At 38.1% G+C, this 26,196-nt stretch overlaps 1 protein-coding gene across 5 annotated transcripts in view; it reads left to right on the forward strand.

The window, feature by feature from the left end:
- LOC150084795 (protein trachealess-like) overlaps positions 1-26,196 on the forward strand; it is a 361,172-nt gene that overhangs the window by 146,107 nt on the left and 188,869 nt on the right. The window lies entirely within an intron of this gene.

The raw sequence follows: 26,196 nt of genomic DNA on the forward strand, positions 1-26,196 counted from the left end.
TTTGGCAGGAGGGGTATAATCTTCCAATAGTTTAACTAAAACGGAAATTAATTTGATTTGGTTTGTAAAGGGAAAAATTCCAGCTGTAGTTCTCATAATAACAGCCCTTGAAATTCGATGTCTTATTCAAACTGTTGTTTAAACTCTTATACTGTTTTGCCACACGTTCAGAAATTAATAACATTATATAGGTCCGGTACTCAGCCTGTCTGCGCCATCCGAAAAATATCCTCACTTTTGAAGGAATTCATCTTCCAATTGAACTCTATGTGGGAGAGCATCATCGTCGTTCTGAATTAAGGCCCCACAGTACCTTCGAAAGCTTTGCACTGAATTCAAGAACCTCTCTCCTGTACCTTTTGAACGGTGAGGAAGTGCCTTAATTGAAATATGGGTCGATGCATGCAGTCATCATGATGTCATCCCACATCATCAGGGCGCCGTAACGATAGTGAGCCTTTTTCCTGATGCTAGAGGGTTGGGGCCACGTTCTCTGCAGGTGAGATCATGCCGAGAATCAGTTATAATATCGACTATCGGTCAAGATTCAGCATGAAGTCTTACGGACCCTCCCTTTTTGCTTGGAAACTGGCCTTTCCCCCGCCACTGAGAGCGCTAGAAAGAACTGTCTGGCTGTAATCTGCTTATGGCACTTGTTGTTAGAACCAGACAAGAGCCATCTTGTTATAACTCTAGGCTAACCTTGTTATTTCCTTCTAGACACCTTCTGTCAATCAATATTATTTCTATAACCTTGGAATTACCATTATTTAAACAATTAAGACTTTTGTTACCTCGGCTTGCGGCTATCCGGTCAGTAGCCACCCACTGCTTTTCTTGCATTCTACAGAAAAAGAAAACCTAATGACAAACATGACGTACAGCACTAGATTAGAATTGAATGGTGTCCTTTTATTATCTGCCCTAATTTGCATATTCCGGAGGTTCAAGTGGTATTGTGATATCAATTTGTCTTTTCAAATGTAAATCAAAACGAATTAATCCAGCTCATTATGAATGAGATTCTAAAAGGTTTTTCTGTATCTATAATTTAAGTAGGATAATCTTTTCTTAATGCGAAATCAACTCTTATCGATTGAATACTCCAGAGCAGTAATTTTATTTTGATTTCTCACCCTTCAGTTCAACAGATTTTGTGCAGATCACCAATACGGTTTAGTTTTATTAAAATAACAGGAATTACCTTTAAAGATAAATTATTATGGAGATACAGTTGACATGAATCTGAACAGATACTAACCAAGGAAACATGTTTGTTTTAAAAATAAATAAAAGTAGCCTTTACTTTTTATAGAATCAGTTCAGTCTTTGATCACTACACGGAGCCTATTAAGTGCTCATGGAGATGAAGAAATGATGTCTAAGGTGTAATATAAAAGAATTTGAATCACTTAGATTATATGATGGTAATACAATAATAAAAACCTTAGACTCTACAATTAATGCAATCATAACTGCCCAAGGGCTCTTCTAAGCAAGATTCCACCCTCTAATTTGGCTTCTTGGTTGCTCATTGTGCGTGAGCTTTCCCGATTTCAGATTTCACGGCCAATGCTGGAAAATCTGTGTTCTTTCACCTGCTCTTTGGTTTTGTTTATCAGTGACCTTCCGTTCATCAGAAATCCCATCTATAGTTTGAGGATGAACACACATCTTGCAGTGCGCAAATAATGACAACGGGAATTCCCATAGCTGGAATCTTACTCATTAATCACCAAACCATTCTTTGAGAGTGGAAAATAATTTTAGTGAAATTTATTTCTAGTAAAATCAATGCTGTTTTTATCTTAAAAAACCGAATCCGCTGCGCCATTGACCATCATCGGCAACACCTAATTTTTAGATTAACACAGATTATCCCATTTCAAATAACCATAACTTATAACTTGTATTAGCATAAACGTTCATTTGCATTAAGAAAAAAATAGTTTTTCTCCTTTTTATATATATTATTAACTGTATATAAATTTCAAATCCACTCTTCATTCATTTCTTGCTTCCGTTCTCTGGATCAACCTTCTTCTCCATAAATTTAAAATCACCCTTTTTATCGACGGTGAAACGAAGGGGAAAGGGCTTTATTAGAAAAATACCCGAACAAGTTTTCCCCTTCACTTTTCTCAACCTTCAAGCCATCCATGAATGCCTTGGAGCAGACAAAATATTAATTGTTAATCTTCGTACGGTTTCTTACAGTTTATATTTTTACCATACTTAAGAAATTAAGCAATTTGCGCACGCGCCAAACATTTAATAACGTCTATCATATATTATATTGGTAAGATGGAGGGTAAGTGGTGCCAATTCCCGATAAGCTGGTGTTAAAAACGATTGTATATACAATTTTCATATCAGGTTAGATGCTGACGAAACAGACTTTAATAGCTGAATTGAGATGGCTCCTGTTTGTACGCCACACGCGATGTCATTCATATGATGTCACGATATTCCATTAACTTATCATTGTTATCGCTAATAATTAACTGGTCTTTCTTTTCTTCTTTCGCTTACTTCGAACTCGTCGACCATCTGATAAGCAGGATAGAGCGCATTTGGCAAACTTTGCTCGTTTGTTATTCTACAGGAAGTTGGCAACGGCTTTTCAGTAAAACATTTTTGGGAAAAGTTTAACTGATGTCTGGGAGTGTTTTATCACTAAAAGAAATCAGGAAATAACTTTAACTATTTCATGCATTCATTTGGGCAGCATATACTTTCGTTTTTGACTGGGAGTATCGTTTTTGGAGTTGTTTATAACTTACTAAATTGGTTGCTATTATTATTCCATGTAATGCTGTCTTATTCCCCATCTCATCTGTCATCCAATATTACTAGAATGAGGTTATCAGGTTGAATATATCTCTTGGTAGCAGAAAATGTGCAAAGTTTGGAGAAAACTTTCCTTGAACTTCACCGCTTTGATCACCCTTTCAGGCAACTTTTCCAACGTTCCAAAACACTCTGCCCGAAGATAAACTGCATAAGATCTGGTCTCCTCTTATTCTCTAAGATTTCGTAGTTTTGCCCTTTGGATCTTGTGTCACTCACCAGCGAGAATATTTCCCTCAGGCTTTACACGCTTCAATCAAATCGCCTCCCCACCAAGGTATCTAGTTGCTAAGCTCTGCAGATAAACTGCGGTTAAACTCGTTATGTAAGTCAGTGGTAGTCAACAGGTGGTACTCGTATATTTAATCTTTCATATTACAGTTTCCTTTTCAATGACATTGTTTTTGCACATGTACTTTCTTTATATCTGTTTGTTTGTGTAATCTCTCTCGCTCTCTCTCTCCAATAAGCGCTCATAACTTTGTTGTAGACGAATTCCCGCGCGACCTCTGTTGTTCAAGAAATAAACTCAGTGGTAGAAACAAATCCTTTGAATACTGCGTGCGGGATAGAGCTGAAATAAAGTTCGTTACTGGCTCGCAGTGACGAGGGATATATTGCGAGTTGCATTATGCACGTATCTATTCCCTTTGACGTATTGCCGACGCCAAATAGTTTTGGCTCAGTCTGCCAAAAGGGTGGTTTTAATATTCCATCTAACGCAAGGGTAGTGAGGCAGGGTTAATTCCAATCACCCACACCGTGCAAGGAGAGATGAATGTCCTTTTTGTGTCACTTCTTTCTGGCATACTTTGAAGGATCACTGCTTCGTTTATTTTGCCGTCCACAGCTACGAGATTTAGCGGTCACGGCCGACTCCCGTGCCTCCCTGTGGTTATCGCCTCATCTGTCACCGTAATCTCCACACCAGAATGACGGCACACTCTTTTGTTCCACCACGCAGCTGCCAAAACACCTTTATACCCTCGCCATCAGTTGCAAATTCGGGGAGAAATTTTGCTGCCAAGGCTCGGCTATAAACGGGGGGTGGGCATGAAAAAGAGGGGAAGGGAAGGAAGAGACACGTTACTTCCAAACTCCACGCCCTGCGTTCCGAAGAAAAAAGAATTAGAGAGGGAAAAAAGAAGCCATTCTGCGGATCGGAGGGGTTTACAACGAGGTATATCACCGGCTGGGGATTACTTTGAATCTCCATTTATGAGGAGCTTGATCGCTCCGAAATAAATGTCCGCACACCAAGATGGATTCCGCAGTGCAAATTTTGTCGGGATGCGGTTACATGATGCTGAATTATGAGGTACAAAAATTATCTACAAGAGCTCCATTGCAGCAGTTCGGTAATGGCCCGTCATTGCCCTAAATTGCTCCTGTTGCTAGCCTGAATGGGACTGCATGCAGTCTCATCAGCGAGGAGATGAAGGAGGCTGAGGAGAACACATCGTAGAGCGACAGGAAAGGCTTTGGGGTTGGTGAAATAAACGTAATGGAAGACGCTGTAGTGATAGGGACTGAAAACTGATGGAACTGTTGAATGTCAGTAGGTGGGATAGAGAAACGATAGTTGCTGTTGATTTGATGGACCACTCGGCTCCATGATTGGTTCTATTGTGTGTTTCAGCACTGCTGGATTTCTTCTACCACCAACATTCTCCCTTGTATATCATTTCTCTGTCTACTGCCCATTTTCGAGCAATATCAGTGGAATGGGGTGGATGTTAGCTATATTCAAACTCTGTCTGTTATTGGGTTATTTCGCTTGCTTTTTTTCCTAACCCGCTAGCTACTGTTATTCCTGCAATTTAGAATAATTTAATATGGTATATTTTTTCTAGCCTCCTCTTTACTATTTATCGACTTTAAACGAATAATTTCTTCTTCATAAGTAAATAAACATCTCTTTATGTTGCGGACTGCTACATAAAATGTTAGCAGTCCGCAATGTATGAGAAAATAAATAACAATTGCCAGATTTCTATTGGTATGATTTTAATGGATGGCTGAACAAATCGTTCTCAAACGGCGAAATATAAATGAAAATCCATCCACTGAGAGTCGAGTTTTTACACGCGGATGATGAACAAATAAATAATAATTGCGGCATTTCTATTGGTCCCCTGTTAATGAAATTTGAGACGCTCTGGTAAATGTTTCTAATCTAAAATATAAACTTTTATGAATGTTCCATCCTTTAGGAGTCGAATTATAAAATATGTGAAGACAATAGGCACTTCATGCATATATCTGCTAACTCGCCTAATTTTCAAATAAATAACAGTATACTTCTCTTTAGAGAGCAGTGCTTTTTATTTGAAGTGAAAGTGCATGAGCCAGGCTACTCGTGGTGGCTTCGCAATATCAGATCGAGGAATTGAATTTCGTTACAACTTTGGTTCGATGTAGGCTACGTAGGCCTGCCACCTCGGGATTTTCCAGCTCGTGTGCAGTAATATATGTGTTATGAGCACGGTGCTCTGTTGTTCCATCTTGTTTGAAATACATCACATGTATTTAAAATTTATTATTATTTTTTTATTTTAAATTTTTAAATGCAATTCAGAACCTATGAGTTTGATTTTCTCTTTTTGAATGCATCGCTGTACCAGTTATTCTTAGTTCTTGATACAGATTATCTTTGAAATGCTCATGTATGGCATTCTTGGATACTACACGGTTTAGCCATAAAATATTCAAAATGATGAACACAATGGTTAAAATCATTATGTTCATTGTATGGCTAAAATCAATAAAAGACCATTTCTAGTACACACGTTCGTGACCATTGGGAATTGTCTTTTATTTTACTGAAAATATCTATATATGCTTGACTCTCCGTTCAGTATTTTGTAAATGAGACATTACTTGTCGTTTGACCAGTGGCTGTACTAGAGTGGGGCATCATCTCGGACCTCTCTACTTTATAGAGAGGTCCGAGAAGCCAAAAGTGTGAGACTGATGAAAAGAAAGCCATTGCGCTGAAATTATTATTTTAGCGCAGGTCCTGCCCCACTCTAGTTCCAGCATATGTGTTGGAAATGCATTTCACACTTCTCTAGTGGTTAAATCATTTTATGGGTCGTACATCTCCAAATCAACTTGTTGCTCGCTATTGTTCCTATGCGCACCTCAGTTTCTCCTTCCCTTCAAATAAATTTACACCAAACTTCCTAAGGAAGTTTTTGACTACTAACTTATCCAGTAATCAGCCATTCCACAGTCCAAACAAAAGAACTCTTCCTTGTCTGGGCTGAAGGGGACATTTTGCACAATATTAATTCTCACATCCGGCTCCCTGAACTCCAGGATTAGCCCTCCTTTTTATTGCTTAATCGATCCTACTAACTTGACTTTTCAAATTGGTTGTTCTGAATGGAAGTATAAACAAAAGATACTCGTATATCGAACATTGTGTTTGGATTTTAATGTATTTTTTTTAAATTGTTTAAGTATGCCAAACTTCTAACAGCACACGACGACTGTTTAGAAGTTTGGTGTACTTCAAAGAAGCAAAACACTTGTAACTTTTGTCATTACTGGAATATCTGGAGGATAATGGAACACGCGCCTCCTGGCAGATCTTAGAACTGAAGCAGATACTCGCCAACCTTCCACGCTTACTAAATCGATAGCAAGTGGCGCTACCTCATGGTGCATTATCATAAAATTATACGATGAGCGTTGTTCCATATGAAGCAATTTCCAGATCTTTGTGCTTCCATCATGTTTTGAAAGAGTTACGTGGATATGCAAATAGTGTTTTACATCTTTGTGGCTAAAGGTCACTTTGATGTTCATTGTATACTTCGAAATTGATTAAATATTTAGCCATTTTGATCAAACCAACGTTCTCTTCATGGGCTCTTTGCTATGAATCGCTTGTACCAACCATAAAAGCCGAGTGTAAACGTTAAGCTGGAGTGGAAAACTGTTGTATGTCGTGACCATTTAAAATAAATAAATAAATCATTTATTCCTATAATTAAGGGTTATCTTATTTATTCCTATAGGTCTCTTTTATCTGTTCAAAGATAATTTAGATCGATGTGAGAATCCCATTCACAACCTCTTTCAAACCTTTTCGAGCTGGGAGAAAGGGAAATAAATATGTAGATGCTGTATTTATCACACGCAGAATAAAAATACAGTCGCTGATAGAAAGATGAAAGCAAAATATACTAACGTATATTTTATCGCTTATTAGTCTGTATCAGCGATTTTATTCATTTTAATTAATATGAAATCTTTATTACACGTTTTAAAGTTTTATTTTAAATTGTAATAAGTATAAACGGGTATTATTTTAGAATAATAAGCTTGAGTCATTCGTCTACCTATTGGCTGTTTTTTCGGTATTTGATACAGACCATACTGCTCACTGTTCAGAAACAACTTAAAAAAGGATACTTTCACATTTATTAAATTATTTAATTATTTTATAAATTAAAACATTTATCATATATATTAAATATAATAAATTTAATTTTAAAATATTTAGAACAATAAAATTACGCATTAAATTTAGTATAATACGTGCACTATGCTACTCAGTCAAGAACAACTACCACAAATTTCGTCACCACCACTGCCATGGTCCTTGAGGGCTTTGAGCACTGTTCTGAAGTCAGAGTTGAGTATGTTGACGTCCAGATTGCATTTGATGCCATATCCTTTCATGTGTTGACAAGCCTACGCCTTGAATTTTACCTCATTGGCAGAGAAGTGCTGTGGTTTATTCAGACAGTGCTTGAGAACAGGACTATTATTGCGATGGCAATCGGAGCTACAACGGGACAGTTGCAGCTGGAGTCCCACAAGGCATGATCTTGTCTGGTGTCTCGTTCTCAGCTGTTCTTGTGCCTTTTGTGACGGGTCGAACTGACATTATTACCTCTGCTGATAATCTAAAACTGTTCACTCTCATAAATTCTGGGAACGCTGCTAACTATACCACTGCCTTGATCCAACAGAAAATCCTGGACCTCGAGACTTAGCTGTCTGGTTTCGGTTTCCGCATCAATCCTGATAAGTCGAAAAAATTTACTTTTTCACTCAAATGCAATCCAGCCCATTTTAAAGGGGATTTTCGATCTCCTGTCCAACAACACCCCGGTTTCTATATTATTTTTGACCTGAAGCTCTCCTTTCTTCCATACATAGATTACCTGCAAATGAAGTTCTGCCGACTCCGGTGGTTGCTAAAGCAACAACTTTCACACGTCCACCACCAAGCTGTTGGGTACATATACATTAAGACCTATGTCTAACCGGTCATTCTATATGGCACCGAAGTCTGAACATCAACTGCAATGATGCAATTCCCTCGCTAGAATCTGTCTAAGATTCTCGCGAGGGAATCCTGGCTGTTGAAGTGAACCATTTGTAAATTTCGGCTTTCCCCTGCACTAAGGATCACCCTGATGGGGTCAACTCTTAACATCAGACGTCTTCCGGCTATTATTCGTGAGAGAACGCTCGTCTTTGCTGTCAAAATGAAGGTCGAATGTTTCACGTATAAGAAGAAACATAACTCAGTTCTCAGCGATATTCGCCTACCACCAACAGTTATTAAATGACTAGCGTTGTATAGATGTGAACAGCATTAAGGATGACAGCTGCGACCTGTCTTGCAGTTCATCTTGAAGCATTTTATTAAGCAACAGGAAAATTCTTCATAATGTTGCTGGCTGCGATGCCTATTACACACGTTTTTCGTTCAGATATACTGATTGCTGTCTGAATGTCCTGAGTTCTGCTGCTACGGTACACTGGCAGTATGATGAAGTTGCACCTTTTCAGAATATAGAAGTTTCAACTGTACTTACAATGGCATAACTGGAATCTGCCACTAAGAAATTCAGTATTTGACACAGTCCTCTTAACGAAGATGTACCCTTGTAGGGACACACTTCAGTAGCAGAATATACACGGATCTAATGGTATTTGACGCTGTTTACAGTTTCTGTCGAAGGATACTCCAAAACTAACATGTTATCACTTTGAATTGTAGTATAAACAGAGAACAATCAAAAATATTTGTCTTTTTGAAGAGATATAAATGGCTGTTACAACGACTATATCTTTATTACAACGACTTGTATCTTTAAGTCATGCTGTTATATATGACACTGGCAGTATACTCAACATCTCGTAGCTTGTTGATTATACCTTCGTTGGTTCATTTTCCATGATTGTAAATGCTAATGCTAAGTGAGAGATGAATTTAAGCAAGTGCTAACTTTACAGAGAATAGCAACATTCCGCACTGCAAAAATATATCAGAAGAAATTAGAACTTTAACAACTAATTGGCTCTTAGATTTTGGTGCAATGAAATGAGCTCTATGCTCAAAGATCCTACGTACATTTCCGCTGAACAGCAGTTGGTTTTCTGTTGTGTGGCGATATCTTGGAATGAAAACATGGGCTGAAAAATTTGGAATAACTCACGGAGAAAACCGTACTCTCCTCCTCAGATCGGCTGAGTACAGCCCCAATTGAAGAGGCCTTCAGGAGTTCCTTCAGTGGCTGACAAAATTCTAACTAAGGCCTTTCCAAACAGCCACGATTATACTGTAGAGGATGACAAAGAGCATTGATCTTGATGTTGTGAGAGGGTTATTCAATCAGCCACTTAAATTCATCATCTAGTATCATAAAGTACACACAGATGCAGTTGGCACGTAGGAGATAGTTGTTCAAATCACAGAGTAATATTGAATGCTCGGGGGGGGGTTAACAGAACTGAGATACTCATATATTGGAGAAGTTTATGATTTGCAGTTCTGAATATGGTTCCTCATTCTCTCTTAATTGGTCTTTCCCAACCTTTTATTATATTTAAATAAGAAAATATATTAATAACTATTTTTAAATACAATAGTATGTATTCATACTTAGTCTTAGACCTATAATTCAATGACTTAATACAAGTCTGTTAAAGTAATTGTAAAATTTTATTATAATTAAATGTGCCAAGTTCAATGACTTCACCTGGAGTTTCTGTTTATTTGAAGCCATTTTTATACCTCCGAATACAACTAGGAAAATTTCCATCCTTTACACTACTTTTCATTTGAAATCGTAATTTCGATGTACCTTCTCTTTGTGGGAGATCATCTTCAAGTGGAACAACCGAAAAAGTCTTTTGTTCTTTCAATTTTGGACACCACTTTATTATGAACAAAGTTCAAATCATATTACATTGACCGTATTATTTTTAAGTGTGTTATCAGTATTGACAATATTTTTTATCCATAAACCTTTTGCAAAAGGTGCAAAATCTGTATTTAAAAAAGATTTTGTTATTTGTCTCTTTCTGCTCCAGATCTCAGCATTCACTTTGTTCCTTTCCTTTTTGGATTTCTCTAAAATTGACAACTGTAGTGTACTTTATCCAATATAAGCTGCGTTAATAATTCAATACGCATACTTCAGTATACGCCATATTTACAGTTCCAACTGACTTATAAGTCATTGAATTATAGGTCTAAGACATTTAAAAACATTCAAAATAAGAGTGGTAAAGTCACGCTATTCAATGACCTATAAGTCATTGAATTATAGGTCTAAGACATTTAAAAACATTCAGAATAAGAGTGGTAAAGTCACGCTATTCACAGTTTCGATCCACACTTGGAAACTATTGGAATCAGTGCTGCGTTCATTTAGACCACTGCACAAACTCTGTCAGTGCTCTGCTATTTTGATGATTTCTGTGTAATGGAGCTTAGCCCGCCCAAGGAACAATATAATTATCCGAATATGTCATTAAAACTTTGTGTTTGCGATCAAATGAATGGCATGTACACTCGAAGCAGTTGTGTTGACGGACAGATAATTCAGACGGGCGTCCCTTGAACTGACCGAAATATAAATGTGAAGGGAACGAACGCTATGAGAAAAATCGAGTAATAGGTACGTGAACCGAATACAGGTCTGCGGAAGAGCCGCACTCCTTTGGTGGAAGTTGGTATTTCCCTATGGAGGTATTAAAAATACCGCTACTTACTGCGAGAGTTAATGGTCCTGACATCTCGGTTTGACAGGGAAGTTTCCACTTGAGCGCCTCCTGCGGATTTTGAGGACTCTGGGGATTATATAACGAAGCCTTGCGGTATCTTGCCACGTATTAAGTCATTTATTGTTTAAGCTCTACAGACCTAGGACCAACACGCTGTGTCCACAGGAAATTTCTGCCCTGCCTCCTTACTGTTAATATACCAGAGATTTGTTACTATACTCGTGTAAGACTTTAACCAAGAATATACTGTTTGGGGGAGGAATCTTGCACTTCAATTAACAAAGTGAAGGCAGTATAATATTAAAAACCGGATATATTGTCAATGATTTGAAAATAACGTATAATTATCATATAAAATAGACTGTATTGGCAACTTGAGTCCAAGTTATTGATGTCAAAAGACTTTTGATGTGGAAACGTTTTTATCTGTCTAATAGGAACGCACTTTGCTGGACTGGAGCCAGTCTAAGTTACTTCAAGCGCTGGATCCACTAGAGAAACACTCGTTTGAAGCAGGAGGTTTTAACAATTGTGAATCACGCCTTGGGTTAATGGGTTTTGCCATCTAAAACATTCAAGTTTTAGATGGCAAAATAGCGCATTTTTCTTCTGGAAATTGTGTACATTTATAGGAATGAGTGTACAAGTCCAAGCAACAAGCTATTTGGTTTGTGATAAAAATACGATAGCGACATCAGATATACGACTTAAGTTTGATGAGCGGCTTTAACATTTTCCGATGCCTCGAGGCTAAAAATGATGTCTAGCTCACCAATAAATGCGGTAGAAGACCAAGTCTCGCTTTTCTTCGCTCTCTCTCTCTCTCTCTTTCTCTCTCTTTATATCTAATTCTCACAGTGTAAATGCATCACGTGTTCATTTTAAAATTTGATCGATTTGGACAGTATGGAGTTAAGATTGGTTATAGAAATAAACTTTCACCACTTTTAAAAATGTCAGAGTCTTTATTTTATTTTAATAGACTAGTGCCGTTATAAATATTTACTGGCCAATCAAACTTGCGAACACTACTGTCAGAGGGAGTTCAAATTTAAAAGCTGTTCTTTCACTGATAATATTTTTTTATATATAAGAACGACCGAAGATGTCCTTGTTAACTCGATAAACCGTGGCAAAACTCTTAAATTCGTCTTCCTCTGGCCAGGTTTCTCTCACGTAATTTTAAAAAAACAACCATACCAAAGCAAAGATTTTGCCCTTCCCAACTAATCGGTGGCCGGCCTTGCGGTATTGTAGTACATACAGATAGTCTGTTAAGATTATTATAATTGAAATAATTGTGAAATGAGAGGATGGAGTTTAAAACTGCCGTTATGTAATAAATACGGCCCCTAATTCAAACAAAACTACAGTTTTGTTGTTGACAAACAGATAATTCATTTTTCTACCGAATGATTACAACTGGTTTGAGTTGACGAGTTAATACGGAACTGTAGTTTTAACACACTTCCATTATCCGATGAAGTGTAATTAAACTTCAATTGCCATCTGCTTCGGTATTTGTATTCCCGGTCACATTCTTCTTCCATATTTATAATGCGAAACGCGCAACGGTACACTTTCACGTGATACAAAGTTATGACGTCACTGCAGCAATTACACGCGGTTAGGTCATCAAATATTACATACGTAACGTTATCAGAGTTGAAAACGTGCCTAGAATTGTTTAACAAGTGCATCGAGAATGTTTACCATTGTGGGAATGCTTTTTTTTTGTCTGTCCTGAATTTATTACGTCCGAATTTTAATCATTTTTCGACAACGCCGGTTTGCCCAATGGAACAACTCGATGGTGGTTGAGGAAATAACGGTATTTTTCCTATTACAGAAAGTGCTCCGATTTAGGATTATTTAGGAAAATTACTCAGAAATCCGTGTGGTCAATTAATCCACATAAAATAGTGGCTCGCCGAATTGTGCACGCCGGAACAGTGAAACACCACCTATCCCAGTTTACAGAGTAAGAAGGCCACTTACACGACATACGCACCATTGGTTGAACTTGTAGAGGTTGCCGCCAGGGTAAGTAATGCGTGACTGAGTGGCCGACCGGTGAAAAGGAAGAAATGTCCGTTAATGCTAGTTTTCCACGATACCCACCTGTGGTTAAGTGTGACTACAAACTGTAGGATGCCTGTAATTACATATTTGACGCTAACTTTCCCGGATAAACACTTTGTACCCTGTAGCTAAGAAACGATCTATACTTTGCTTGGAGCGCTTTCCGCCACCTCTTATAAGGGAACTTTTTTTTTCCCTTCATGACTTCTTTTTTCTTTTTGTTGTTCCCTTCGTTCGCCGGCTGCAGTCATGGCACGTCTGCCCTGCCCCGCTTCGTGATGGGATAAATATTTAGCTTTGTCCTCCGAAACGATGCGTGATTTTCCGATGCACGGTGTTCTCTTCCGTTGAGAACATTACCATGCAGAGGAGAGGGTAGTTTAATGGCGCGTTCAGAGCAATCTTCGCTGATTAAGTTACCGCTCTCACTTGGGGTTTGGTAATTTGGACTCTCGATTCGATACAGATCTTTAGAAGTGAAATCTTTAGCTGAAACACTAAGAACTTTGACCCTTCTATTATTCGTTACCATTTTTTTTTTTTTTTTTTTGGCTTTTAATCACTTTTTAGGAGTATGATATTTTTTTTATAGCTGGTTTCAGATTTTTCGAAATCTATCTTTAAAAAAAAAATGGTCTTTATCGAGTCTAATGAGAATCAGATCTGAGGAGAAACAGGTTATTCGAATAATTTTTGGTAATTAACTGTGATTTAAGTATATCGAGGAATTTCTGCATTAACCCTTCACTAATTGCTCTCTATTGATTTAAATTAATAGGATATTCACTATCTGTGCCACCAGGCGTAGCCAGTGTTCGCATTAGTAAGGTAGATTTGTCTGCAGAAATCCTTTTTTTGCTTTATTGAGTAGGATTCAATGCGTTTGTCCTCGCGTGAACCACAGTGGTTATAATCGCTGGGCTTTTCCACCCCACACTGGGTGCAAAAGCCCGGGTTCGAATCCAGTCAATGACGCGAGGACCTTTTAATGAGTTTTTTACACTCCTTTGACCGAGTTAGTCGGTTTCAGTCAAAGACAGCGAGGTTTTCTTCTGTAAACTTTGGTTTTTCATCCAGCGAAATACAAGCCAACCAAATATAGAACTGTTGCCGGTTTCACTTGTTGAACTTTCTTTCTTTCCGATACACTTGATTTTGTTGTGTACGCTATCTATGATTCAGTGTGAAATCACACTAGATTTGTCTCTTCTTTTATTCTTCATTGAATATTCTCATGACACACACACACACAGTAACAAAAGGAGTATCCTCTATCTGGGTTTAATTGTTTTATATCAGTACCTGTGATTGGTAGGAGTTAGTGAGTTTGACTAAAGAAACAGCATCATTTTAAATTGCCCTCAGCTATATTGGGGCAGGAAAAGGAGAAACATTAGCGTTAAAGTGATGGCACATAGTAGCAAAGAAAAGATCGTTATCACAGGACCGGCTTTGTCGTGTGCGGAACCAAGTTCAAACTAACTACGTGAGTCTGACGTTTGGTATTTTATTTATAAGTAAATTATAATTAAAAATTAGAATATTTGGTTTCATTAGGGTTAATTGTGTTGCAACAAGTTACTGTAGTTTAACCCTTGCTGTACTCTTACTAGAATATTAAGTATAATTTAAACAGTAGCTTTTCAAAATAAAACTGTTTTGGAGAGTAGAGGAACGCCTACTGATTTAAAGCAAAATTTGCTGTTTTAATGACCACAGAGGGCCGGCTCCATATGTTTAACATCCGAGCCTAAAAACTTATGAGCGCTTAAACCGGCCCTTTGTGGTTTTAAGTTTCTTTATCTGACCTTCATGTACGTAATGCATAAATTGCGTTTCAAAGCGTAAAATCGGTTATTGTAAAGCAGCCTTTATTGATTTTATATATGAATATATACCGTATTTACCTGAATATAAGCTACACCTCCAAAGTTACATAGTTTAAATTCTTTATTAAGAGTTTTATTTTTATTTAAAGTAATTAAAAAAATAAATTACTTTGGAGAAGGAACTAAGAATGCTGTGTGCTGACTCTACTGACCCTGGAAATATTGAAATACGAATCTCTCGCGACAGAGTATTGGACAATGACAGTATTTTTCGTTCTAGAATAGTATTCCGTTCAAAATTCTACACACGCAACGATTCGGAACAATTAAGGAAGCTCAACGTTGCCCATCCAAACTACTGCATTTCTCAAAGTAGGTTAATTTAAATTTTTGGGTGGATGAGAAGCTCCACTAACGTCAAAAGCGTTAAGTAGGCGGATTTTCATTAAGATGCCAGAATTTGGTAACATTGCTTCGAACTGAGTTTGCATAAATGGATCATTTAATCGTAACTCCATCTATTTGTCACAACGGCAAACTATGTATCTGCGCCCTGTCCAGACAATTCATTGAATCTACATACTGTACACATCATTTGCTATGTTTCTATCCTCTTTTGATTCTAAACATATTTACTATATTTCTGTACCAATTCTGTACAATCACACCTCTGATTGTTATTGTGATGAGCAACGGACAAGACATTCGCAATCTAAAAGCAGACTGGCGCCAGCCCAGTAGAGCCAATGACAGCTTTAGTTTACCTTTTCAGTTTACATTTGCACATCTCCAGTCCATAGGGATCTCCCCTGTAGGGTCAGAGGACGATTAAAGTATTTGTATCGCATAACATTCCAGCGCAAATATCAAATGTTATGTGAACATCGTCATGATAGGCTGCCAGATTGTCCTAGTGGTAAGGGATTCAGTAACTTCACTGGCAAATCCATGGATGTGGCAGTAATCATCAGGAAACGACGGAAATTCCCTTTGTGCCAACATAATTTACATCAGACATAGGTTGCGCGCAATAATCTAGTACTTGATGACTACTGCAGATGACACTGATGGACAGCTCTTCTTCGGATCAGTGGTTCAAATTAAGGTCAGCAAAACCTAAATCCTGATAGCCTGGTCGGTTAACCTGTGTTTTGCGTATACTGTAGTTCCATCGGGATAAAACCGATCAAGATTGGTTTGCAAAATAAATTACATATATAGTCAATGAAAACAAGAAAATCTTTTTACATTTGTTGATGACTTTTTTACTTTTTTTTTAATGTCAGGATTCTTTGGAACACATGTGATTTGAAATGAAATGGCCCTCAAAACAGAATGAACCCATGAACCAGAACCCATGGTCCTCTAAACAGAATGAACCCATGAACCAATGAAACAGAACCCATGGTCCTCAAAACAGAACCTTCAAAATATGTTTGACATGCGCGATTTTTTCAATAAGAATAAAGGATATTACTGTAAATTTTGTTTTTTTTTTCCCTTCTCTTTGAATAATTGGCTTATTCTATACCTTAAGAAAATTCTTCTTGTATAAATAGCAGTTTACCTATTTATCTAAACTACCTCTTAACAAACGTTTATACTTGAGCGCCATCTATGGGCTTTTAATTGAAATTTTAGAAATTATCTCTTCGATAAACTGTTAACTTAAATTATTTTCGAATTTTTTCATCTTCATCATTTTTAAGCCAAAAAAAAAAAAAAAATAGATTTCAACCAAGGAACCATGTTCAGAATTGAGAACAAATGCATCAAAATAATATTCTTAACGAGTGGATTGTTAATTCCTGTTCTCAATAACATGGATCTCAGCATACCAGTAAAACCCGAACATACAACAAATGACTGTTGAAACGAAATTCCTCATAAACAGGATTGTGGTAGTTCCAAATATGATAGGACTCCCTAAAGATCTTTGATTTTCATGGTTGGATAAATTCATGGGTAGATTTAAGGTCCGGCCATGAATTTTTGGGAAGCATATATTCGGGCTCTTCCCGGAAGGATATGTATCGTTGGGATTTTGCTTCCAAGTAGACATTTTTTGTTTCCTTGCTAAGTTGGTTCCTTCAATACCAAAAGGCCTTCTTCGCTACCAGGGCTTGGGGTATACTTAAAATGTGAGCAAAGACTGAAATCATTTCAGTTTGTCTTGTCCTCAGTGTCCAGTTATAAGTCTGCCGCTTATCAGTAGTTTGCGAGAAGCTTTAATCTCATTTATGCTTTGTCCAATTTCCTAATGGTCTTTTCACTCGAGGGTGTAATTCTCTGGTCTCAGATGGAGCTGCTGGGTCAACTTCTCCCCTCCTTGCCGGGATTTTCGTTCTGGGATACAAACCATCACGGGAACACACACGCATGTACAGACAATGCTCACTGATTAGCTTGCTCTGTTTGGTTGCGCAATTGAAAAAGAAAATACAGAATTGTGTGCAACTCGCGCATGAGTTATTTAATATACTAATTAAACGTTATTATCAGATGTGCTGGAACTGTGAATCCTTTTGTTATTGACATTCTTGTTTATTCTTCATGTTAAAAACTACTTTTGTTGTGTTAGTTGGGGAGTTGAAGATGTTGTCTTTGGATGGAAATAGTTAAAAAGAAAAAATATTAATTGTCGGAAGGGGGAAACAAGAGACTGCAAAAAGAGGAGGGAAGTCAGAAATATCGAAAGAAAACCGTGAAATAATTATAGAAAGTAAAAAAAAGAACAAAAATGAAAATGAGTATAGCGATGACAGAATTAGTAGCTGCAGAAAAGTAGCGGAAACTGTTATTGCTGAGAAAGAGCGAAGAGAGTTCATGCGTAAAATTTTTCCCAGTAAATTTTTTCAACCAGCGTCCTTCTAACACGACCGTTCAAGGGCAGGCTAACTTTGAACTTAAGTACACATCGCTGTCTGTCGTTACAGTGAAGAGCACATATGAAGCCCATGTGCGCTGGTGAATGCCAGGCAAATAGTTAAACATACGCCGTCGAATGACTCATGGGTTGTTTCCGAATTTACTCTGCCAATAAGACAATCATAGAGCGGTTGTCGTGCGACCTATGTCAACGATACCCGCGCCCTCTGTAAACACTTAACAACTCAATTTACATTCAGAGACTGTGACCGCCATACAGAACACCATCCGATGGCTTGGAGGCAATCAGAAGTTTGATAACAGTTTCTCGTTTAACTCTGAGATAATTTTAAATCCGACTTCCAGCCCACAACGTTCCTATACCACAGGGAGTTTGGTCCTTTCTTCACAAATGAGCCGTGGATTTTCCCCTTGATTGTCGGTGTTCCGAACAGCCATTCCATTTGACTGCCTCAAAAGGAAGCTCTGCCAGAGTTACTTCGACGATGGTGCAATGGCCTGGTAATATTGAATTTTTTAGTAAGTACCGCATTTGTTTTGCTCCTACTGTTTTAGTTTCTGTAATAAGTCATAATTGGCTTCTTGATGGTTTGTTAAACCTCAGAGTGAACTACATTCCCGTGATTCGATCTTTGCTTAGGAATTTCTTAGCAAATAATGCGTAATTAATGTGTACGTCTGTTATCGGTTTGTGTATATAGCCATTCTTATTAATCCGATTTTTCAGCGCCTTCTATAAAGAAAATTGAAGGTATTTAAAGGCATATTAACAAGATGGGGCATCTGTACCACAGGGTTTTTTTTTTTTTTAAGTAGTTTTTTTTATCGAATTTATTATTAAAAGTATGAACATCAGGGAAATGTTTTAGTGTGATATCATCCTCCCGATTCATTGTAGACAAAAAACTTGAAATGTGGCTTTTATTTGTGTCTGATAGTAGATGACTGCAGAAACTCCCTACTCCAACTTTTTCCTGTCTTTTAGTCGATTTGCTTCCATGGTATAACTAGTGCTGCGACCCATTGTTTTTTGAAGTAATGCATCCTTTTTTTTTGTGTGTGTGAGAGTGTGGCAGCGCGTGTGTGTGTCCGAAACTGATCTATATTCCGTAGGTAACCTTAGAACGTTTTCCTTTCTAACATGGATTTTATTGACCGACAAGTGGACATCGATCATAAAAAAAGGATGTTGCGACATCTGCGAGTTGGTGGCAAATGCCGTGCTTCGAGACCGTCAGCTTCGTGCTCCGACTCTAAATAGGACGCTAGCAGGATGGCCAGACGTACCCTGTCGACACCTGGTACGTGACAGGAGCAAGAGGGCGCTGGCTGTATTCCATTTTTGGCCACTTTTTTTGAAGAACGTTAAGAAAACAAGCTGGACGGATAAAGACCATTGAGGACGATCTATTGGAAATCGCTAAGTAGGAAGTCAAGCCACCGTCCTACTGTCCAAATCAATCGATTATTATCAATTTTACATTTATTGTTTATTTTCACTCTGATATTGTAATTTGAATTGGCTTCAAATGGACATCTATATGACGAATATATTTATTTACGAACGAAAAATATTTTCTCTCTGCTGCCTTTTATATTTTTATTATTTTTTTAGCGAATTTTAAATCTGAACTTATTCATTAAGCAATAAAAATTCGTCACGATTATGATTCTCACCAGTTTTGCCAACTTTTACCAACTTCCACATCAATAGTGTTAGATCAGGCAGAAAAACATACAACTACCATATACTTATCCTTCAAAAGTTCCATTGAGGAATATACCATTTTATTTTTCTAGATTTCCATAGTCCAAAAAGTGGAGGATTACAGTTTCACTCTTTGGAAATAAATCAGTTATATTTTTAACGAAACCTGATACGTGTTAAAAGGCGATAACCAGGAGATTGTGTGATAGTACCAATTTACCAGCAAAATTTCCACTAAATATCAGAAGGAAAGAACCCCACTACATATTTTGTTTCACTGTGAAAGGCGATGACCTTAGTACATTAAGACAATACTTCTCAAACCGCGAGGATAAGAAATTTCCAAGGAGACTTTTGTTATTCTTACCTCATCGATTTATTCTTATCCAGTAGCATTTTCAAGAAAACATTTACAATGTTCCACAGTTCTATAAATAATAGCTTTTTTTTTCCTTTCAGATAAATGCTTAATATTATTCTTTTCCTACTAAGAATTTCACGAGATAATCAAAAGGAGGAAAGGGAAATTCCGATAGATATGAGACATAATTCTCTCATTGATTTTGTGAAATTCGTGCGTCTCCTGACTTGAGTATTGCTCCAGGCTTTGACGTTATTCATGTACACGTTTTCCTGTGGCTTGATTTACTCAAACATCCGAAATGCATCCAAGAATTGGAAATTTGTTTAATTGTTACTCAGATCATGGAGAACCTGTAGCAACTTAGTATCTCGCAGCTGCCAAGAAAATGAGTTCAGTGCTCCGAAATTCCACCCTTTGTTAAATGGATGTATTTTCAAGAATTCCAAGCGATAACAACAACATAAAAATATAATATCTACGTGACAACATTTCTCAGTCGATGCGCTGCAAGGGTGCAATAATTTTTGTACTTGATAGTACATTCTTATCAGAGTTTCTTGTTTTTATTTACTCTCTATTATTGTAAATCTATTTGCCGTTTTTTTCAACAGAAGAGATAATTTTGTCCAAACGGAGTTGAGTTGTTTGGTAGCTCCAAAGTAATGGAGACGATGAGGATCCACGGAGGATCCGCTGGAGAATCTCGCATGGCGGGATAGAATTTATAATGTCATTAGTGGTTGAATAATTAAAACATTTTTTTTTTTTTTAATGAAAATTCCAAACACGAAAGGTATTAGAACCTACAGTAATCACGGTGCGCAGGTTGGAGGTTGAGAAGATGAAAGAAGATACTTATTGACTTGAATTTCGGGAGATTATAATTTTCAGGAAATACGTATGAAGGGAGATTGTTCTAGAAAACGGAATTTGAAGAAATAAATGAAGAAGAAAAGTTGGTTCTGTGAGTTTGAAGGGACATTAAAAAGGATGCTGACTGGTTGCTGCGCTTGTTCGGACTCATTTGGAAAAGAGAGCAGGAATTATAGAAGCAATTCAGAAGAACAGTGCCCACGGAGGTATCTATAGAAAAAGGACGCAGCAAGAACAGAACGTCTTTAACTTAACTAATTAACTTAACTGCCATTTTTAGAATGGAATCTAGAAACCTGAGAGAGGTTATGAGGGCGTCACCCCAGATATGGGAACAATATTCTATGGTAGAGCGGATTTGAGATATGTAGAGTGAGTAGCTGTTATAAAAAAAGTAACGCCGAGAGCAAAAGAGAAAACCAAGTTTTTTAAGTGCAGAGAAAGCAATATTTATGATGTGTGTTTATGCCAAGGGAGATTAAAAGTCAGGGTAATCTCTAACCAAGATACGTGATCTTACTAGAAATCTGAGTGTCATCGAAGATAAGAACAGGAGCAGAAGAATTCTCTTTGCCAGATGTAAGATAGGACTGAGTTTTAGAATGATTGTTATCTTTGCTCTATTAGAAAATTACCTGGAGATCAGCGTTTAAAAAATTAGTAGCGGATATTCAAGAAGTTGCAACTGTTTGTACAGAGCAAAGTTTCTCAAATTGGAAGATAGAATGCAATATGCTCTCATCAGCAAAACTATGGATAAGATTTCCAGTCAGTGGAAGAAGGTTCATTAATATACAAGAGGAAAAGAGTGGGAGAAAGAACTGAACTTGGGGGAACACCGGCATTAGTAAGGAAGTTAGAAGACACAGCGTCTACTATTACAGCAGTGAGAGAGAGAGAGAGAGAGAGAGAGAGAGAGAGAGAGAGAGAGAGAGAGAGAGAGAGAGAAAACTGGATACCCAATTACAGAGAATAATTGGCAATCCATAAAATGGAAGCTTGTTTAGAATACTTTTATGCCAAACACGATCAAACGCCTTTGAAATGTCAAGAGCAACTGCTTGAATTCCACCAAATTCAAAAAGTTTCACCAAACGTTTTGAATTTGATCCACTGGCGACAAAAAGTTTGTCGCCAGTGGATCGACACTGACGGGATCCATACTGGCGATCATTGAGCAGACGTAAGGTTTCTAGATAGTTTAGGAGTTGGTGGTTAATGGATTTCTCCGTTATTTTAGAAACAGTAGATATGAGTGCAATGGAACGATAATAGATGAAAGAGATTTTTTACTTTTTTTAGGAACTAACTGGATATGAGTGAATTTTCAAGCAGAAAGCAAAATACCAGTAGAATAAGAAGGTGTGTAAAAAGGAGACACATAACAGGAGTAAGCTCAGGAGTACAAGTTTTGAGAACAAGTGGAGAAATACCATCGTTAACAGCTTTCTTTACACCAAGACTGTTCAAAATTCTATTGACATCCTTTGAAGGAAGACTGCGGGAGACATTGAGTGGAGTATACTGTGAATGGTAGAGGGTGGGGAGGACATATATGAAGTAATGAAAATTTGAATTTTGGTGTACACACAGCAAAAATAATGTTACCCCGACAATACTCTCGCATACTCATTACTCGGACTCCCTCCATTCACTATCTGGCAGAGTAGAGGCAGTGAGAATATACACTAGCTGATCCAAATGCCTCCTAGAGTTATCAATAGGTTCTGTCTAGTGGACTATCCAGCAGCGGATCTGTGAACACCGTTATAACCCCTGGCGCTGGTCGCCATGTAAAGTATTTAGGGTCTAATGCCACCAGGGGTTTCTCCCATCTTCGCGTTGTATGCATTGTTTGTGTAATACAACACAGAGCGCTTGGCCAATGGCGTTCGTACAGGGGCGCCTGCTCCTGGGACTTTTAATCCCTACCCCCACTTCACCTAAATCCATGGTGAACTGTCTTCACTATTAGTCCACCTTTCTTTCGCCCCACATTCTGACCCCCCTCCTCTCTTATTTCCTGTGAACTCTCTTCAACAAAAAGTTTTTTGTGGCTTCAGCCAGGCAGCTCAGGCGACCCTAGCAGAGGCCAGCCAGAGTATGATGGGTAACCTGGCTCACCTCCCAGTGGTGGTGGTGGTGGTGGGCAACGTAGAGTCCCATTAGGGGGTCCTGTGGCCAAGAAGCCAGAGAAACAACAGAACTCAACACAATACAATACACATACAACATGCTACACACATTTCTGGCATTTACAGAGTCCTGTATACTTCACAATAGTACAGATGGCGCAGTTGTGGGAGACCACAGGTGGCGCCTTACCTTAAACACTATGCCACTAGTACTCTGTGGAGGCCAGAGATTTCAAAAAGTATATAGATTTTGTTTTGTAGTGTAGTGGTATGTTGTATCTCTGAACATTTGCTACGGGGTGGAAGGTCAGGCACCCAGTAGATTTTAATTCGTACTCTGGCAGGCTCTGCCACAGTTTCCGAAGATTTCAGTGGCAAAGGCCTATTGCAAAAAGAAAAAAAAATAATAAGAAATAAATAAATAAATAAAAATATATATATATAAGAGGTAAGCGCTAGCTGTTTAATTAAGTAAGGCCGAAATAGATTTAAACATATGTGAGATTAATTTTGGACGTTAGAATTTATCAGCATTGTTTTGGGGACAGACGCGATAAGTTTAGCTAGAGTAGGGGGGAAACTGAAGGCTGGGGGATAGGTAGAAGTACGGAATCCAAAGAGAAGATGGCCCCAGAAAAGTCAGTGGGGTATGACCCACTAGAGGAAGCAGGGGAGGCAGGGAAGGGGAAGAGATGGAGGCTCGTCCCATTCCCCCTCTTCCTAGGAAAGGGAAAGAAAACGGTACCACACAAGGGAGTGCTGTTCAAGTCGCTAATGGCGTCAGCAGCAGAGCTGCAAGTTGTCACCGTCAGTGATGGAAGCCCATATCCGTTGTGGGTCAAGTCCATTTTAGAGAAGTTCCTGGGAAATAGCCAAGGAAAAGGCCTTAAAAATACCTCCAGTTGCCAACGGGACTTGGATCCCGACCTTTCTGAAGGGTTAGAAGCAGCGAAGTAATTACACTGTCACGTAATACAAATTCTTGTTAAATGCTAGTGCAGCCTTACTGAATCAATGATTCTACCTCGCCAGTTTTATCCATTATATACCCTCAGGATAGTAGTTATTCGGTTTTTACAGTGTGGCATACGTCTCTGCTTGTGACTGTCCAATCCGCTTTGGCTTAGTAGTAGCAGAAGGATATGAAGTCCTGTTGCGCTTGATAAATCAGCATCTTTGAAATATCTAAACCCCAATTTAAATCCAATTTTTAAACTAAATTCAATTTGAGGTTTACAGATTTAACAATTACAAAATTTTTTCCTCACAGCGAACATTTTTTATTGCGTTTAAAATATTAAAAGGAAAAAAATGAAAAAAATAATAAAACAATAATATTCACTACGGCAGTTACTCACCTGCTTCCTTCAAATACCTGTCAATCGAAAAATATAGTGCTGCACAAAATTCTCTAGGGCCAGAGATTGTATGCAGTATATTTGAACAGTAAACCTCGATTTAACGGACCATATGGGGCCTGAGCCTGTCCTGTGTAGCAGATGAGCTTGAAATTGTGCCGTCTTATAGTAGTAGAGGAAACTCCTAAGCTAATTAAGACACTGAAGAGTTCTCGAGAACATTCGCTGGAGGTTCAGATGGCATCTTACCGTTTGACAGGCCTATGGAAGATGATGATGAGGAAAATTTTGGCTCCCTTGCGCTCTCCACAATGTAAACCTTGCGAACGGAGGTGGATATATTCATTTGTGAATTTGTTTACAGTTTCTTCATAACATAAGAGACCTCCAGCCCACCCTCCTTTTCTTTCTTTTTGTAAGGTCCGGTCCCTCTGTCCTTGTATGGTCGACCACCCTTGGAAAAATATTCGCACGTCCAATCTCTTATTAGCTATGAATTAAACCTTTGCTTTATTTGAACTGATGGTACTGAAAGAAATCTTGGTTAAGGAAGTGGCCATCTTTGTATAAATCCATCGTATTTTGAAGGCCTTCCCAAATGACGATACATAAGTTGGAAAGAAAGAATATGGCAGCTTCTGACGAGGCGCAGAATTGCTAATATTCTAACTTATTTATTATAGTTTTCTGCATAGTTAATAGATATTGCGTGTTGCATAATTATTTTTAATGCAAGCTTACTTAGATGGTCCTAATGAGATAGGTTTTGTTATGTGTGTGTTACTCCGTTGTCTGCGATGAATTATGCCTGCTGGTGATTATTTCATTTAAATTCTTTCCCCGCCTATTAAAGTTCTTCAAGAAATAATCTGTTAATACCAAGTTATCCGAACCCTTTCAAGCCCACGCTGTACAATTAAATGCCATAATTTAGCATACATACAGGAAAATTGCTACATCTCGTTGTATCATTATGAGTCATTAGACTTTCTTCCCCCAATGCCTTAGTCTTGCCCCCCCTCTTGCTGGCTATTCTCGTGGAAGTTAATAACAGGTAGTGGATAATAGCCCGTAGACACGGGCGTCTCCTGGAGAAAGAGAAAGACGCGGGAAATTTCTGCTGTGCGGCCATTAAGCAAATGTACAAGACTTGAGAGAGAGAGAGAGCAATGAATATTGTGTTCAGGATACTAAAACCTTGCCCTGATTATGCACACACACACACAAGCAATAGACATGAAGGGAAGTGAGAGACGAGTCAGAAGTAGGTGGGGTGGGGGAAGAAAGTCTAGGAACGAAGTCATTACACCGGAGACAAATACAGTCCAGTGTGGTAGATGGGATGTATTATAGTGATGAACGATTGATCGAGGTGTAGATAAGGAGGTGTACGAGTAATTGAGAGACATTATGTCTCCCCAAAGTTTCATGGATCCCCGGGAGGAAAGCCCTCCTTTCCTTATATGTTTATGTAAGATAGATAGATAGAAACCTATCATAAACGAGAGAGATTAAAGTTTCGTAATTGATTTGCTAGAGTTTGGCTTCCAGGAGTTAAGGATTTCTTGTTGTAAATAGTGTGAGAATCCGTTTCTTTGGGAGAAGTGTATCACACAATATTTGTTAATCTCTGTCTCTTGGAAGTGGTTAATTTGTTCGAAGATTTTTTTAATTAATCTAGAAAGAGTAAGTTCTTCCTACTCCATTTAGTGCCTAAAAATTCCAGTGTATCAAAGTCAACAATTTTTTGCTCGTGTGTGTTGGTATTTCCATGACCAAGTAGAATTGTAGGTCTTTGGAAAAGTGATTATTCGGTGGATTTGGAAAGGTCCGATTCGGTGATGACGAGTGGAACTTGAGGCCTTTTTCAAAAGAGTTTAGTTACCTGTGCTCGAAGAGATTTATTTTATTTTATTTATGTTTTAAATCCAGCAAACAGAAAACTGGTGTTTAAGCGATGAACAAATGTGGATCGGAATGAAAAATCACCACGAATTTGTCTTGTTTGAGGCTGCAGCAGACATACCACAACTTTGTTGCTGCCACCAAACAGTCAAATAGGATAGGAGAT

This window comes from Mastigoproctus giganteus, chromosome 6 (genome assembly GCF_048544385.1).
Source record: "Mastigoproctus giganteus isolate SK-2022 chromosome 6, ASM4854438v1, whole genome shotgun sequence".
Taxonomy (NCBI): Eukaryota; Metazoa; Arthropoda; class Arachnida; order Uropygi; family Thelyphonidae; genus Mastigoproctus; species Mastigoproctus giganteus.